A 15,789-nucleotide genomic window follows, 5' to 3' on the forward strand; every position below is an offset into this window, starting at 1 on the left:
CTCACAAACCCACTGTCAGTAACTACAGTTGGTCGCTACATCTGTAAGTGCAAGTTAAAACTCTCCTATGCGAGGCGAAAACCGTTTATCAACAACACCCAGAAACGCCGTCGGCTTCGCTGGGCCCGAGCTCATCTAAGATGGACTGATACAAAGTGGAAAAGTGTTCTGTGGTCTGACGAGTCCACATTTCAAATTGTTTTTGGAAACTGTGGACGTCAAAGAGGAAAAAAACCATCCGGATTGTTTTAGGCGCAAAGTGTAAAAGGCAGCATGAGTGATGGTATGGGGGTGTATTAGTGCCCAAGACATGGGTAACTTACACATCTGTGAAGGCACCATTAATGCTGAAAGGTACATACAGCTTTTGGAGCAACATATGTTGCCATCCAAGCAACGTTACCATGGACGCCCCTGCTTATTTCAGCAAGACAATGCCAAGCCACGTGTTACATCAACGTGGCTTCATAGTAAAAGAGTGCGGGTACTAGACTGGCCTGCCTGTAGTCCAGACATTGAAAATGTGTGGCACCTAAAATAGCAGAAGGGAGACCCCCGGACTGTTGAACAACTTAAGCTGTACATCAAGCAAGAATGGGAAAGAATTCCACTTCAAAAATGTGTCTCCTCAGTTCCCAAACCTTTACTGAGTGTTGTTAAAAGGAAAGGCCATGTAACACAGTGGTGAACATGCCCTTTCCCAACTACTTTGGCACGTGTTGCAGCCATGAAATTCTAAAAAAATAAATACAATTTATGAGTTTGAACATGAAATATGTTGTCTTTGTAGCGCATTCAACTGAATATGGCTTGAAAAGGATTTGCAAATGATTGTATTTTGTTTATATTTACATCTAACACCATTTCCCAACTCATATGGAAACAGGGTTTGTACCAGTTAGTTTCCTTTTAAAGGACATGTTGCATGTTCAAAAGTTGCAGCCTCGGGTCCAGATGGGGGCAGTGACCCACCAAATCCAGAAAAAGGAGCTGTGGTGAAAGAAATCAATTGCTGGGTTTGTCAGGCGGTCACTTTGTTTGCGCAACGCCGCCACCTACACATGTGGAGTGGAACTCCTTCTCTTGGAACATAATGAATATTTCCACTGAAAAATGGCATTTTGGTGTTTATCAGCATTAGCGTCGGTGTGCATCAGCAATGTCACGCTAACAAATCATCACATTACAGTGAAGGCCTTTTACTATCTATGGTGTGCTGCTCGGGTGTTTTGGTGCAGCATACCAATGAGGCTGGCTCAGGAGCGTTCCCATCGTGATAAAGTGTGATTCCCCCAGCAGTAGGAGCCAAACCTGCCTGAGGCGCCTTTGTCCAGCGGTCCATTTGTCTCGCTGCCGTTTTGGTCTTGTTTTTCTACTCGGGTCATCACACGGTCTGCACTTCCTCCGCCTTTCTTCCCTGGCTCGGATTGTTGTTCAACCTCAGGGGAGCTTTCACTCTTCGGGCCTGAGACCGTAGTCGTCAACACAATCTCTGCCTCACCTGCGTGGAGGGGAGGGAAGCAGGAAGCACAGAGTCAACCACAAGTGACCTGATATATTAATAAATATTTCATTTTTTATTCATCTCCTTCATTGATGTGCATTTTTGATCAATAGCCAATTAAACATGAGCAACTAAACACATATTTACACACCTATGCTTGAGAAGGAAAATCTTATATTTCCTGGGACACATTGTATCTAATACAAAAAGCTCGGTTTTCATCTCATAATTCCACAGTATTCTGGACATCTGTGTTGGTGAATCTTTTGCAATTTCTTTAATGAACAATGGAGACTGCAAAGAAGAAAGTTGTAGGGGGGATCGGTGTATTAGCGGCTGGCTGCAGCAACACAACCAGGAGGACTTTGACTTGGATAGCAGACGCGCTACCCGACGCTAGCCGCCGACCGCATCTATGATCGGGTGAAGTCCTTCGTCGCGCCGTCGATCGCTGGAACGCAGGTGAGCACGGGTGTTGATGAGCAGATGAGGGCTGGCTGGCGTAGGTGGAGAGCTAATGTTTTTAGCATAGCTCTGTGAGGTCCCGTTGCTAAGTTAGCTTCAATGGCGTCGTTAGCAACAGCATTGTTAAGCTTCGCCAGGCGGCACAGCATTAACCGTGTAGTTACATGTCCATGGTTTAATAGTATTGTTGATCTTCTGTCTATCCTTCCAGTCAGGGGTTTATTTCTTTTGTTTCTTTCTGCAGTTAAGCCCGATGCTATCACGTTAGCTCCGTAGCTAAAGTGCTTCGCCGATGTATTGTCGTGGAGATAGAAGTCACTGTGAATGTCCATTTCGCGTTCTCGACTCTCATTTTCAAGAGGATATAGCATCCGAGGTGGTTCAAAATACAAATCCGTGATCCACAATAGAAAAAGGAGAAAGTGTGGAATCCAATGAGCCAGCTTGTACCTAAGTTACGGTCAGAGCGAAAAAAGATGCGTCCTACACTGCACTCTAGTCCTTCACTCTCACGTTCCTCATCCACGAATCTTTCATCCTGGCTCAAATTAATGGGGTAATCGCCACTTTCTCGGTCCGAATCGCTCTCGCTGCTGGTGTAAACAATGGGGAAATGTGAGGAGCCTTTCAACCTGTGACGTCACGCTACTTCCGGTACAGGCAAGGCTTTTTTTTTTATCAGCGAGCAAAAGTTGCGAACTTTATCGTCAATGTTCTCTACTAAATCCTTTCAGCAAAAATATGGCAATATCGCGAAATGATCAAGTATGACACATAGAATGGATCTGCTATCCCCGTTTAAATTAAAAAAAATTCATTTCAGCAGGCCTTTAATGGATAGCCCAGATTTTCAGGTTCAAACACCAAACTATCTATTAAACAAGACAAGAAGCAAGGAATCACGCAGAGACAGAATGAAATTTTGCTCATGGGAAAAACGTATTGGGCTGCACACTCAGTTACATTTTCGCCCTACACTCTAAGGCAGTGTTTTTCAACCACTGTGAGATACAGTCTGGTGTGCTCAAAGTAAAGCCGCTGCTCCTCCACATGGAGAGGAGCCAGATGAGGTGGTTCGGGCATCTGCTCAGGATGCCACCCGAACACCAGGTGTTTGGGGCACGTCCGACCGGCAGGAGGCCAAGGGGAAGACCCAAGACACGCTGGGAAGACTTTGTCTCCCGGCTGGCCTGGGAACGCCTCGGGATCCCCCGGGAGGAGCTGGACCAAGTGGCTGGGGAGAGGGAAGTCCGGGCTTGATTGATTGACTGACTGATTGAAACTTTTATTAGTAGATTGCACAGTACAGTTCGTATTCCGTACAATTGACCACTAAATGGTAACACCCCAATATATTTTTCAACTTGTTTAAGTCAAGGTCCACGTTAATCAATTCATGGCTTCTCTGCTTAGGCTGCTGCCCCCGCGACCCGACCTCGGATAAGCGGAAGAAAATTAGGGATGTCCGATAATATCGGCCTGCCGATATTATCGGCCGATAAATGCGTTAAAATGTAATATCGGAAATTATCGGTATCGGTTTTTTTTTTATTATCTGTATCGTTTTTTTTGTTGTTTTTTTTTAAATTAAATCAACATAAAAAACACAAGATACACTTACAATTAGTGCACCAACCCAAAAAACATCCCTCCCCCCATTTCTTTCTGTTATCAATATTCTGGTTCCTACATTATATATCAATATATATCAATACAGTCTGCAAGGGATACAGTCCGTAAGCACACATGATTGTGCGTGCTGCTGCTCCACTAATAATACTAACCTTTAACAGTTAATATTACTAGTTTCTATGTAACTGTTTTTATATTGTTTTACTTTCTTTTTTATTCAAGAAAATGTTTTTAATTTATTTATCTGATTTTATTTGATTTTTTTTTTTTAAAAAGTACCTTATCTTCACCATACATGGTTGTCCAAAATTAGGCATAATAATGTGTTAATTCCACGACTGCATATATCGGTTGATATCGGTATCGGTAATTAAAGAGTTGGACAATATCGGAATATCGGATATCGGCAAAAAGCCATTATCGGACATCCCTAAAGAAAATGGATCGATGGAAGGAAGGCGAGAAACACTTTTTATTTCAACAGACTCTCGCGCTGTACCTGCCGTCAAAACTCGAAAGACCGATGGGCCACCTTATTGATGTGATGGGCCACAGTATCGATGTGATTTGCCACTTTAACAGATATGGTGGGCCACAATATTGATATGGTGGGCCACAATATTGATATGGTGGGCCACATCAATGAAAATCACTGACCTATTGGTTGTAGTATCGTTAATAAAATGTATTAAAGTGGCCCCCGCATTCTTCAGTTTTTTATTCCTGCGGCTGTCGCAGGACCAGCTTTGGACACCCTGCTCCAGCTAATGAATGATTCCTACTTTGCGGAAATTCATTTATGGCGGCCATTTCTGGAACCAATTAACCGCGACAAAGAAGGGACGGCCATATTCTATTTATTCATCTTCTCTCCCGGTGATGAAGTCGTAGATTCATAACTTCATTTCCTTGTAGCGCGGCGCCAGAGGAAAGCAATTATTGTAGAAAATGAGAGGAGTGGTGTGGACAATAATTAAAGAGGCCGCCCCCTGTTCCCCTCCCCTCCCCTCCCCTCCCCTCGCCGGACCCAAACACAGACCAGGTCTATTCACACCGCCTTTAAGTCCCTGATGAGGGCTGATTTATTTCCTCCTATAGTAACATGGGGGCCCCCTTTTGTCAGCTGGATATATGTCCCTTCCCTGGCTGCAGGGGGTCTTTAGGGGACTGATCATGGGAGGAGGCGGTCTAGTAGCAGAATTCATCAAAGGGCAATGCAACCTGCCGCAGACACAAGTGCAAAAAAACAAGAAAAAGATGTACAGTTTAGAGCAGGATGTCCAAAGTGCCATTTGTGAACAGCTTGTGGCACATTCTAAAACGAATATTCAAAATAAAAGAGAGAATTTTTTTTTTTTTCGATGTTTACTATGGATTTTGATACTTGGTGACATATGCTAACATTAGCATCCTTTAAACCAGGGGTGTTCATACCTTTTTTGCAGGCGAGCTACTTTTCATTGGACCAAGTGGAGGGGATCTACCTCATTCATATATATCATTTATATGTATTCATTGATGAAAGAGAAGTTGAAAATAATTTTTTACCCCGAAAAACATTTTTTACCTTGAAAATAATTTTTTACCTTGAAAATAATTTTTTACCTCGAAAATTTTTTTTTTCCTTAAAAATCAACTTTTACCTTGGAAATCATTTTTTTCCTTGAAAATCAACTTTTACCTTGAAAATCAACTTTTACCTTGAAAATCATTTTTTTCCTTGAAAATCAACTTTTACCTTGAAAATCAACTTTTACCTTGAAAATCATTTTTTACCTTGAAAATCATTTTTTACCTCAAAAAACATTTACCTTGAAAATCATTTTTTACCTTGAAAATCAACTTTTACCTTGAAAATCATTTTTTACCTTGAAAATCAACTTTTACCTTGAAAATAAGTGTTTTCCTTGAAAATCATTTTTTTCTTGAAAATCAACTTTTACCTTGAAAATAATTTTTACCTTGAAAATCATTTTTTACCATGAAAATAATTTTTTACCTTGAAATAATTTTTTACCTTGAAAATCAACTTTTACCTTGAAAATCATTGACCTTGAAAATAATTTTTTACCTTGAAAATCATTTTTTATCTTGAAAATCAACTTATACCTTGAAAATAATTTTTTACCTTGAAAATTATTTTTTACCTTGAAAATCAACTTATACCTTGAAAATCATTTTTTACCTTGAAAATCATTTTTTACCTCGGAAATTTTTTTTCCTTGAAAATCAACTTTTACCTTGAAAATCAACTTTTACCTTGAAAATCATTTTTTTCCTTGAAAATCAACTTTTACCTTGAAAATCAACTTTTACCTTGAAAATCATTTTTTACCTCGAAAAACATTTACTTTGAAAATCATTTTTTACCTTGAAAATCAACTTTTACCTTGAAAATCCTTTTTTACCTTGAAAAGAATTGTTTACCTTGAAAATCAACTTTTATCTTGAAAATCAACTTTTACCTTGAAAAAAAATGTTTTACCTTGAAAATAATTTTTTACCTTGAAAATAATTTTTTACCTTGAAAATCATTTTTTTCTTGAAAATCAACTTTTACCTTGAAAATAATTTTTACCTTGAAAATAATTTTTTACCATGAAAATAATTTTTTACCTTGAAAATCAACTTATACCTTGAAAATCATTTTTTACCTTGAAAATCATTTTTTACCTCGGAAATTTTTTTTCCCTTGAAAATCAACTTTTACCTTGAAAATCAACTTTTACCTTGAAAATCATTTTTTTCCTTGAAAATCAACTTTTACCTTGAAAATCAACTTTTACCTTGAAAATCATTTTTTACCTCGAAAAACATTTATTTTGAAAATCATTTTTTACCATGAAAATCAACTTTTACCTTGAAAATCATTTTTTACCTTGAAAAGAATTGTTTACCTTGAAAATCAACTTTTACCTTGAAAAAAAATGTTTTACCTTGAAAATCATTTTTTACCTTGAAAATAATTTTTTACCTTGAAAATCATTTTTTACCTAGAAAATCAACTTTTACCTTGAAAATCATTTTTTTCCTTGAAAATCATTTTTTACCTTGAAATAATTTTTTACCTTGAAATTAATTTGTTACCTTGAAAATCATTTTTTACCTTGAAAATAATTTTTCACCTTGAAAATCAACTTTTACTTTGAAAATAATTTTTTGCCTTTAAAATCCTTTTTTACCTTGAAAATCATTTTACCACATGAAAGTGCTTGCTTTTTGTTTGTCCAGCTTCCATACTCCTTTTAATGCACTTTACAAGAAATACATTGGAGGCAAACTCCGTAGCTTGCTAGCTTGTGCGCGGCAGCTTTCTGAGACAATTACTGTGTTAGCGCAGGCAGGATGAAGCAGGGCTTTTATTGTGAAGACAGGAACTGTGCGGTCGGTCTTTAGAGTTTTGACGGCAGGTGCGGCGGGAGAGTCTGTTGAAATAAAAAGTGTTTCTCGCCTTCCTGTCGGTCGTTTTTTCTTAATAACGATCTGGCAGCAGCCAGCGTCATCTCACAAGACCCTCGGGTGCCGTGAATGTCAATCAAGTGACGTCATAGTGAAGATTAATGATCGCTCATTTTTAGGTCTATTTTTCTAATGCCTGGCTGGCGATGGACTGACACACCCTCCACCATCCACCGCCAGCTCGCCATCACCCCTAGTGTACATTATTATTACATTACTTCATAAAAATACTTTTTATAGAATATTTCTTATGTAAAAGTTAGTTTCCTCCATGTTAAAACGGTGCAGTTTTTCATGGTTTGCAATGTATTTTGATGGGAGAGCTTTCCATAGGGCTTGGGAGGGTCCGCTGTATTTTGCCCAGCAGACCTACAAATCCGAGTAATCCGATTTCCTCATTTGCACTTGAACACAACAGCGCCGCACTTGAACAAAGTGCATGTGTTTCCGCATCATTTAAAAGGGGTGCGTAGCGGGGGCCGCAAGACAAGTGGCGAAAAAAACGACAACAAAAGAAGAACCCGGGCAGCTGCCCGTTTGTGGGCACTTCATGCCAAGAGGCGGAGACCCTGGCCCTTATTCAGGAGGTGCCGCCAAGTGGTCCGTTCCCACCGCCGGGGTGGGGGTGGGGGGGCAGCACTAAGGCAGAAGGGACGAGACGCCCCCCCCAGGGTGTTTCTAGTGTTGTTTTTTAAACCTTCTTAACACTTTTACAAGCTCTTGTTGGAAGGATCACATTAAAGATGCAGATAGGATGGCTCTTCCTCTGCCCCATTAAAAAAAAAAAAAACACTTTTACAATTGTTGCACATCATCCAGTGTTTGACAGATACCAACACACTTTCCCATAAGAAATAGTGGAAATATAAATAATCTGTTCCAGGGTAAAAATTTGGCTTTCATTAAGCCTTTATAATAGTGTTGTCAAATGATCAATATTTTATTATTGCTATTATTAATCACACTTTTGGATTTGGATTAATCACAGTAAATTACTCAGTTGTGTAACTTCAATTACCCAAACGTTTTATTTGAATGTTTTACTTTAATGCACAGCATTTATTTGCTCAAAACCTGATAACATGTATCTAAAGTTTATTATGAAGCAAAAATGATGAATGCATACATCATTTAATATTGTATTGGCCGAGCAGCGCATGCAGGAAGTTGTTGTTGTTGTTGTTGTTGTGTCTTGCTAATAGGGCGGTCCCCATGCCAATATATTGGTACTGGTACCAAAATGCATTTTGATACCTTTCTAAATAAAGGGGGACCACAAAAAAATGGCATCATTGGCTTAATTTGAACAAAAAATGTTAGTGTACATGAAACATATGTTTATTATTGCAATTTAGTGCTTAAATAAAATAGTGAACATACTAGACAACTTGTCTTTTAGTAGTAAGTAAACAAACAAAGACTCCTAATTAGTCTATGCAGTAACATATTGTGTCATTTATACACCTATTATTTTGTACACATTATAAAGGACAACCTGTAAAAATGAATTATTAATCTACTTGTTCATTTACTGTTAATATCTGCTTATTTTCTGTTTCAACATGTTCTATCTACACTTCTGTTCAAATGTAATAATCACTTATTCTTCTCTTCTTTGGATACTTTACATTAGTTTTGGATCAGGGGTCACCAAGGCGGTGCCCGCGGGCACCAGGTAGCCCGTAAGGACCAGATGAGTAGCCCGCTGGCCTGTTCTAAAAATAGCTCAAATAGCAGCACTTACCAGTGAGCTGCCTCTATTTTTTAAATTGTATTTATTTACTAGCAAGCTGGTCTCGCTTTGCCCGACATTTTTAATTCTATGAGAGACAAAACTCAAATAGAATTTGAAAATCCAAGAAAATATTTTAAAGACTTGGTCTTCACTTGTTTAAATAAATTCATTAATTTTTTTACTTTGCTTCTTATAACTTTCAGAAAGACAATTTTAGAGAAAAAATACAACCTTAAAAATGATTTTAGGATTTTTAAACACATATACCTTTTTACCTTTTGAATTCCTTCCTCTAAAAAATTTTTTTTATTGTAAAGAATAATAAATACATTTTAATTTAATTCTTCATTTTAGCTTCTGTTTTTTCGACGAAGAATATTTGTGAAATATTTCTTCAAACTTATTATGATTAAAATTCCAAAAAAATATTCTGGCAAATCTAGAAAATCTGTAGAATCAAATTTAAATCTTATTTCAAAGTCTTTTTAATTTCTTTAAAAAATGTTGTTCTGGAAAATCTAGAAGAAATAATGATTTGTCTGTGTTAGAAATATAGCTTGGTCCAATTTGTTATATATTCTAACAAAGTGCAGATTGGATTTTAACCTATTTAAAACATGTCATCAAAATTCTAAAATTAATCTTAATCAGGAAAAATTACTAATGATGTTCCATTAATTATTTTTTTAATTTTTTCAAAACGATTCAAATTAGCTAGTTTTTCTCTCCTTTTTTTTCGGTTGAATTTTGAATTTTAAAGAGTCGAACTTGAAGATAAACTATGTTTCAAAATTGAATTTTAATTTTTTTCGTGTTTTCTCCTCTTTTATAAAAATGTTAGTGGCTAGCTAGTTAAAATGGGATATTGTGATTTCCCAAGACTGTCTTAGAAGTGATCATTTGAAAATGTTCAATTTGAAAAATGTGCACTTAGAGAAAATATAAAAATAAAGTGTTGCATATTGATATTTATCTGATTCTATATATATTTATTGTGAGAAATCATTAAGATGATCAGTGTTTCCACAAAGATAAATATAATTAATTATTAATAATAACAGAGTTAAAGGTAAATTGAGCAAATTGGCTATTTCTGGCAATTTATTTAAGTGTGTATCAAACTGGTAGCCCTTCGCATTAATCACTACCCAAGAAGTAGCTCTTGGTTTCCAAAAGGTTGCTGACCCCTGTTTTGGATGATACCACACATTTAGGTATCAATTCGATACCAAGTAGTTACAGGATTGTATTATATTCAAAGTCCTCATGTGTCCAGGGACGTATTTCCCTACTTTATAAACATAATATGAATTTTAAAAAAGGAAAAAAGATTTTGTGACGATAAAAAATATCGATGTAATCATAGTAGTATCGACTAGATACGCTCTTGTACTTGGTATCATTACAGTGGATGTCAGGTGTAGATCCACCCATGACGTTTGTTTACATTGTACTGAAGCATGTTTAGCTATTCCTCGTCCTGCAGAAACGTAAAAAACTTACTTTATTTGTCGCCATGGAGACGAGGATTAGTGATTTAGAAGAAGCTAAGACACTGCGGATGGATGTTAGCTGCTAGCTAGCTAGCTAGCCATGTCTTAAAGCACCTCTTCCTGAGGGTGTTTCAGTGTTATAACTTCACCTTTATCTTTACTTTTTAGGCCAAAATGCGTCCATTCTCCCTTTTCTGTCTACACACTGTGTCTGCTTGTAAGTACTCTGTGTGTGTGCGCTGCCGAACATGCTCCCCTGCTCGTAAAACCAGCAATGTCACCACGTGATGACGCGCCGTCATGCCCGGGAACCGGTACTTTTCAAACAGAGTATAGTACCATTTTTGATTGATTAGTACCGCGACACCATACTAGTAGCGGTATACCGTACAAGCCTACTTATTGATAAAGAGAAAGTTGACCTTGTTATGTTTGGTATACAGTACTGCAGGGGTTCTTTACCTTTTTGACCTTGACTTTTTCCACTACTGATGGGCTCAGGGCCCACTCAGATATTGACACTAAATTAGTCACTTTACTCTTGATTTTATTCGTATTCAATAATTACCTAATTTAACCTACTTACAGTTTACCAGGATAAAACGTGTCCAATGATATGAAACCATGTCTTCATCACAAAGATTATTATCAAGGCTGAGGTCAAATTCTAAATACTAATCAAATATACGAGTCCACATTTCAAATTGTTTTTGGAAACCGTACTTCATTAGCACCGGTATACCGATACAACCCTAATCGCGATACAACAATAGTATTGAAAGCGTCTGCCACGTTGTTATCCTTTATCGCAGTCCTGGGCGATTATTTTGACTCGGGGGGCCAAATTTAGAGAAAAAAATGCGTCTGGGGGCCGGTATATATATTTTTTAGGAACATTAATACAAAACCTCACAATAATGCTAAAAACTTTATGACAGACCGAAAGAATGTGGGATTTACAATATCAACTATGAAGGATAAAACACTGAATATTGACAACATATGACCGTCACACCCCCTCTTGATCAAGCCAAACACAACAAAAATGCAACAAACAGCGATATATGAACGCGGAGGGTAAAAAGTAAACTCGCCTACTATCTGATACATCACTAAGCTTTAGAACTTTGTTGTAAAAATCTCTTTCCGCGTCTGTCCCTGACACCCGCATTTCAGGCTCTGGAAACACCCTGTGGAAACGCTCCCCACCCACACTGCTTGGTGCCTCGTCTGAGCTGCTGTGACTTAGATGACCATAGTAACTAATTAGATGACCATACTGGTCAGGTTCAAACACTGATGACATCTATTAAACAGACAAAGAAGCAAGGAATCAAACAGAGACAGAATTAAATTTGGCACAATTGAGGAGAAACGTCTGGGCTGTGCTCTTGGACAGTGTCCCACCACGCTCTGACGAAAGATTGTACGCCTCCTCTTTTATTTGGACTTTCCCTGATTACATGGGTACAGCGGTTTCTAAGGGACGGGGGTCGTAAACAGCCGTTGGTTACAAAACAGTTCAAAGAAAAGGTCGGTTCAAAGAAAAGGTCGTAAACAGCCGTTGCCCTCGGTCACAAAGCAGTTCAAAGAAAAGGTGCCTGGAGGGGAGGGGGGGTTAGGCTCTGCCTCCTCTCCGCTTTGTAGATCTCGGGTCAAGACAAAATCCAGTGTTTCCCACACATTCATTTATTTGTGGCAGCCCGCCACGAAAGAATTACGTCCGCCACAAATAAAAATAAAAAATAAATAATGTTTTTTTATTTTTTTAATGTTTTTAAAAAAAAAAGTTTGTCCTGTCCTGCTTCTCAGGCAAATCATATAGTTGATGTAGATGCCCATATAGGCTGTTCATATTTACTTTACCACAGAGAAGTGTAGGATACTTCTCTTGTTGCCTTATTTGTATTTGACCACTACTGTTTTCTGTTTATTTGTTACTGACTGTGCCTCTGTTTCACTTTATGTTGCTGGTAAATAATATGGTTGTAGTAGTAGGCTAAAGTTAAATGATTTAGTATGCACTAATTAAAGGGGCAGAGCTTTAAGAGACATTTTAGCTTTTATATTTTATAAGATGTATTTTTTGTAAGAACCACAATTAATAAATATATTTCAGTGAATAACTTATTGTTCAAATCTGTATATAAATATGTACATAAAGTGTTGTAATTATATTGTAAAATGGATGGATGGATGGACGTTTAAAACAAAACTGTTATTATTAATTAGTAAGTATACATTTTTTTAGCCTTTTTAGAGAAAATTATATCATTGTAGTGAATTATGCAAATTACTCGATGATGTCATGTTGACCACGCCCATAGCCACGCCCCCACCGCCACAGGTATCTTGGCAGTTTATGGGAAACACTGAAATCTTCCTGTGGATCACAACACATCAAAGAAACCGACACCCTCATGTCGCTCCCCATCCTACACAGTGGAGTTTTACAAGCCTTTTGTTTGGTACGATCAAAGACAGCTTTTGTCTGCTCGCCGGGAACTCATTGGAACACAACGTTTTGTGATAACTTAGATACAATTCTTCTGACAATAGTAACTAATTAGATTACCATAGTAACTAATTAGATGACCATAGTAACTAGTAGTATATCATGTAAAAGCGCAGATTCCAAGCATTTAAATACTCAGTATAGTTGAAGACTTCCGGTCATTATAAAAGATGAGTGCACATCATAATGGCAGCTACACTTTACATCTTAAACATCTAGAACATTTATTTGGGAATGTCTAGGAGGGCCAGATTGAAAAGCTTAACGGGCCTCATGTGGCCCCCGGGCCTTAGTTTGCCTGGGTCTGCTTTATCGTCTACATCAGGGATGTCCAAAGTGCGGCCCGGGGGCCATTTGCGGCCCGCAGGTCATTTTTTAACGGCCCCATGGCCCATTTTAAAATACGTTTAAAAAAAATTAAAAAACATAAAAAGTGGTATAAAAGAGCAAATTTAACAAGAAAATGTTGCAATGTTGACTCTAATAACACAAAGCTGCCATGCAGGCTGTTTCTTTCTTTAAAAAATAATAATGAATCAAAATCAATGTCATTATGAATTATTGACCTATCCAAAGCTCCAATTACGTCACATTAAATATTGCACTTTGAGACATTTTTTGGGGGAAAATGTTGCATATTTTGTGTTTGCCATATAAAAAATTGAGCGTTTATTTTTTATTTTTTTTAAAGAAGGGCCTAAAACGAACAAACAAAAAACATAAACAACAATACAACTTATAATTGACGGATAGATCTGAAGTTGATCTTGAGGTTATTGTGTTACAGTAAACAGTAAAAAAAATGTATAATTAATTTTTTAACATTTTAATGAGTAGGACCCTTTTGGTTCCCCAATAATAATTTTTTTTAATTTATTTATTTTTTAAATTGTTTTTTATTTATTTATTTATTTATTTTTTTTTATGTGTGATTTGTTTTTAAGTGTCATCGCTCAAAAAATAATAATGAATTAAAATCAATGGTGTTATGAGTTATTGACCTTTTTAAGGCTCCAAGTATTATATAATCTCAAATATTCCACTTAAAAATTTTATTGGGTGAAAATATTGCATATTTTGTGTTTTTTCCATAAAAAAACTGGGTTTTCTTTGAGAAAAAGAGCATACAACTTAAATCTTTAAAAATGTTATATTGACAGATAGACCTAATGTTGATCTATGGATTTAAAACTTGAATAATAATAAAAAATAATAATACTAAATGATGACACATTTTTAATATTTTTTTGACCAAAACATTTTGGGGTCCCCGGGATCAAGCCTGAGTGGAGGCCTAAATGTATATTTTTTTATACATATATTGTATTGGTTTTTAAAATAAAAAATATCAAAATATCAGTGTAGCAGACAGACATGTCGCAGCAAAACAGCTGGTCAGTGTAGCAGACAGACATGTCGCAGCAAAACAGCTGGTCAGTGTAGCAGACAGACATGTCGCAGCAAAACAGCTGGTCAGTGTAGCAGACAGACATGTCGCAGTAAAACAGCTGGTCAGTGTAGCAGACAGACATGTCGCAGCAAAACAGCTGGTCCAGACATGTAGCAGTAAAACAGCTGGTCAGTGTAGCAGACAGACATGTCGCAGCAAAACAGCTGGTCAGTGTAGCAGACACACATGTCGCAGCAAAACAGCTGGTCAGTGTACCAGACAGACATGTCGCAGTAAAACAGCTGGTCAGTGTAGCAGACAGACATGTCGCAGCAAAACATCGGCTGGTCAGTGTAGCAGACAGACATGTCGCAGCAAAACAGCTGGTCAGTGTAGCAGACAGACATGTCGCAGCAAAACAGCTGGTCAGTGTAGCAGACAGACATGTCGCAGCAAAACAGCTGGTCAGTGTAGCAGACAGACATGTCGCAGCAAAACATCGGCTGGTCAGTGTAGCAGACAGACATGTCGCAGCAAAACAGCTGGTCAGTGTAGCAGACAGACATGTCGCAGCAAAACAGCTGGTCAGTGTAGCAGACAGACATGTCGCAGCAAAACAGTTGGTCAGTGTAGCAGACAGACATGTCGCAGCAAAACAGCTGGTCAGTGTAGCAGACAGACATGTCGCAGCAAAACAGCTGGTCAGTGTAGCAGACAGACATGTCGCAGCAAAACAGCTGGTCAGTGTAGCAGACAGACATGTCGCAGTAAAACAGCTGGTCAGTGTAGCAGACACTGGAACAGATCTGCAAATTAGACTTTCCTCATTTTTAAAACGGGATAAAAAAGTAAAAAAAAAACGTCCTAGATGCTTTTTAAGAGTGCAATCTAAAGTGGCACACCCGGTGATGTTGATAGATTTTCTATGTAATGAGTCCCCGGGCCCCACGGTAGTGTTTTGACTGGGTCCCTGGGAAATTCACCATGGCCCCAATTAAAATGTTCTATTTCTTTTTATATCTTACATTCGTCTCTTTTTCAAAATTGTGGCATAAAACTCTTTTGATGGTGGTATGAGGCGTTCGCAATAAACTTGTCATTCCTCATTCGTTTTTATTTTTCTATTAAATCCACATAAAAAACACAAGATACAATTAGTGCACCAACCCAAAGAACCTCCCTCCCCCATTCACACAAAAGGGTTGTTTCTTTCTGTTATTAATGTGTTGATGTGTGGGGAGTTTGGTGGTAGCGGGGGTGTATATTGTAGCCTGAAAGAGTTCCTGCTGCGTGGGATTCTGGGAGATATTTGTATTTTTCTTTTGTCGAGCACAAAGAAAAGAACATTTTAGTTAAATGTAAGTTGTGTCTTGGATCAAAGATCCTATCTACTGCCCAAAACAGCAATTCAAATCTGCTGAAACAGCTACAAAAGCAACATGCTTCAACGAAGCTAGTAAAGAGAGACTTCACCTCCACCTAAGGATTTTAACGGAGGCACTGCTAGCCATGACAACATTGATAGAGCCATTGCAGCGTATGTGCTAGAAGACATGCAGGCTATTTCTACAGTGGAGTCACCCGATTTCAGGCAGC

General features: G+C 37.8%; 1 long non-coding RNA gene across 1 annotated transcript in view; it reads right to left on the minus strand.

Moving 5' to 3' along the window:
- Positions 1–486: 486 nt before the first annotated feature.
- The window catches only part of LOC133639512 (uncharacterized), a 72,177-nt gene continuing 56,874 nt past the window's right edge, over positions 487–15,789 (minus strand). Inside the window, exon 3 of the long non-coding RNA XR_009823803.1 lies at positions 487–1,501. This is a non-coding gene — a long non-coding RNA (uncharacterized LOC133639512). The remainder of the gene's footprint in view (positions 1,502–15,789) is intronic.

Source organism: Entelurus aequoreus, linkage group LG22, assembly GCF_033978785.1.
Source record: "Entelurus aequoreus isolate RoL-2023_Sb linkage group LG22, RoL_Eaeq_v1.1, whole genome shotgun sequence".
NCBI lineage: Eukaryota > Metazoa > Chordata > Actinopteri > Syngnathiformes > Syngnathidae > Entelurus > Entelurus aequoreus.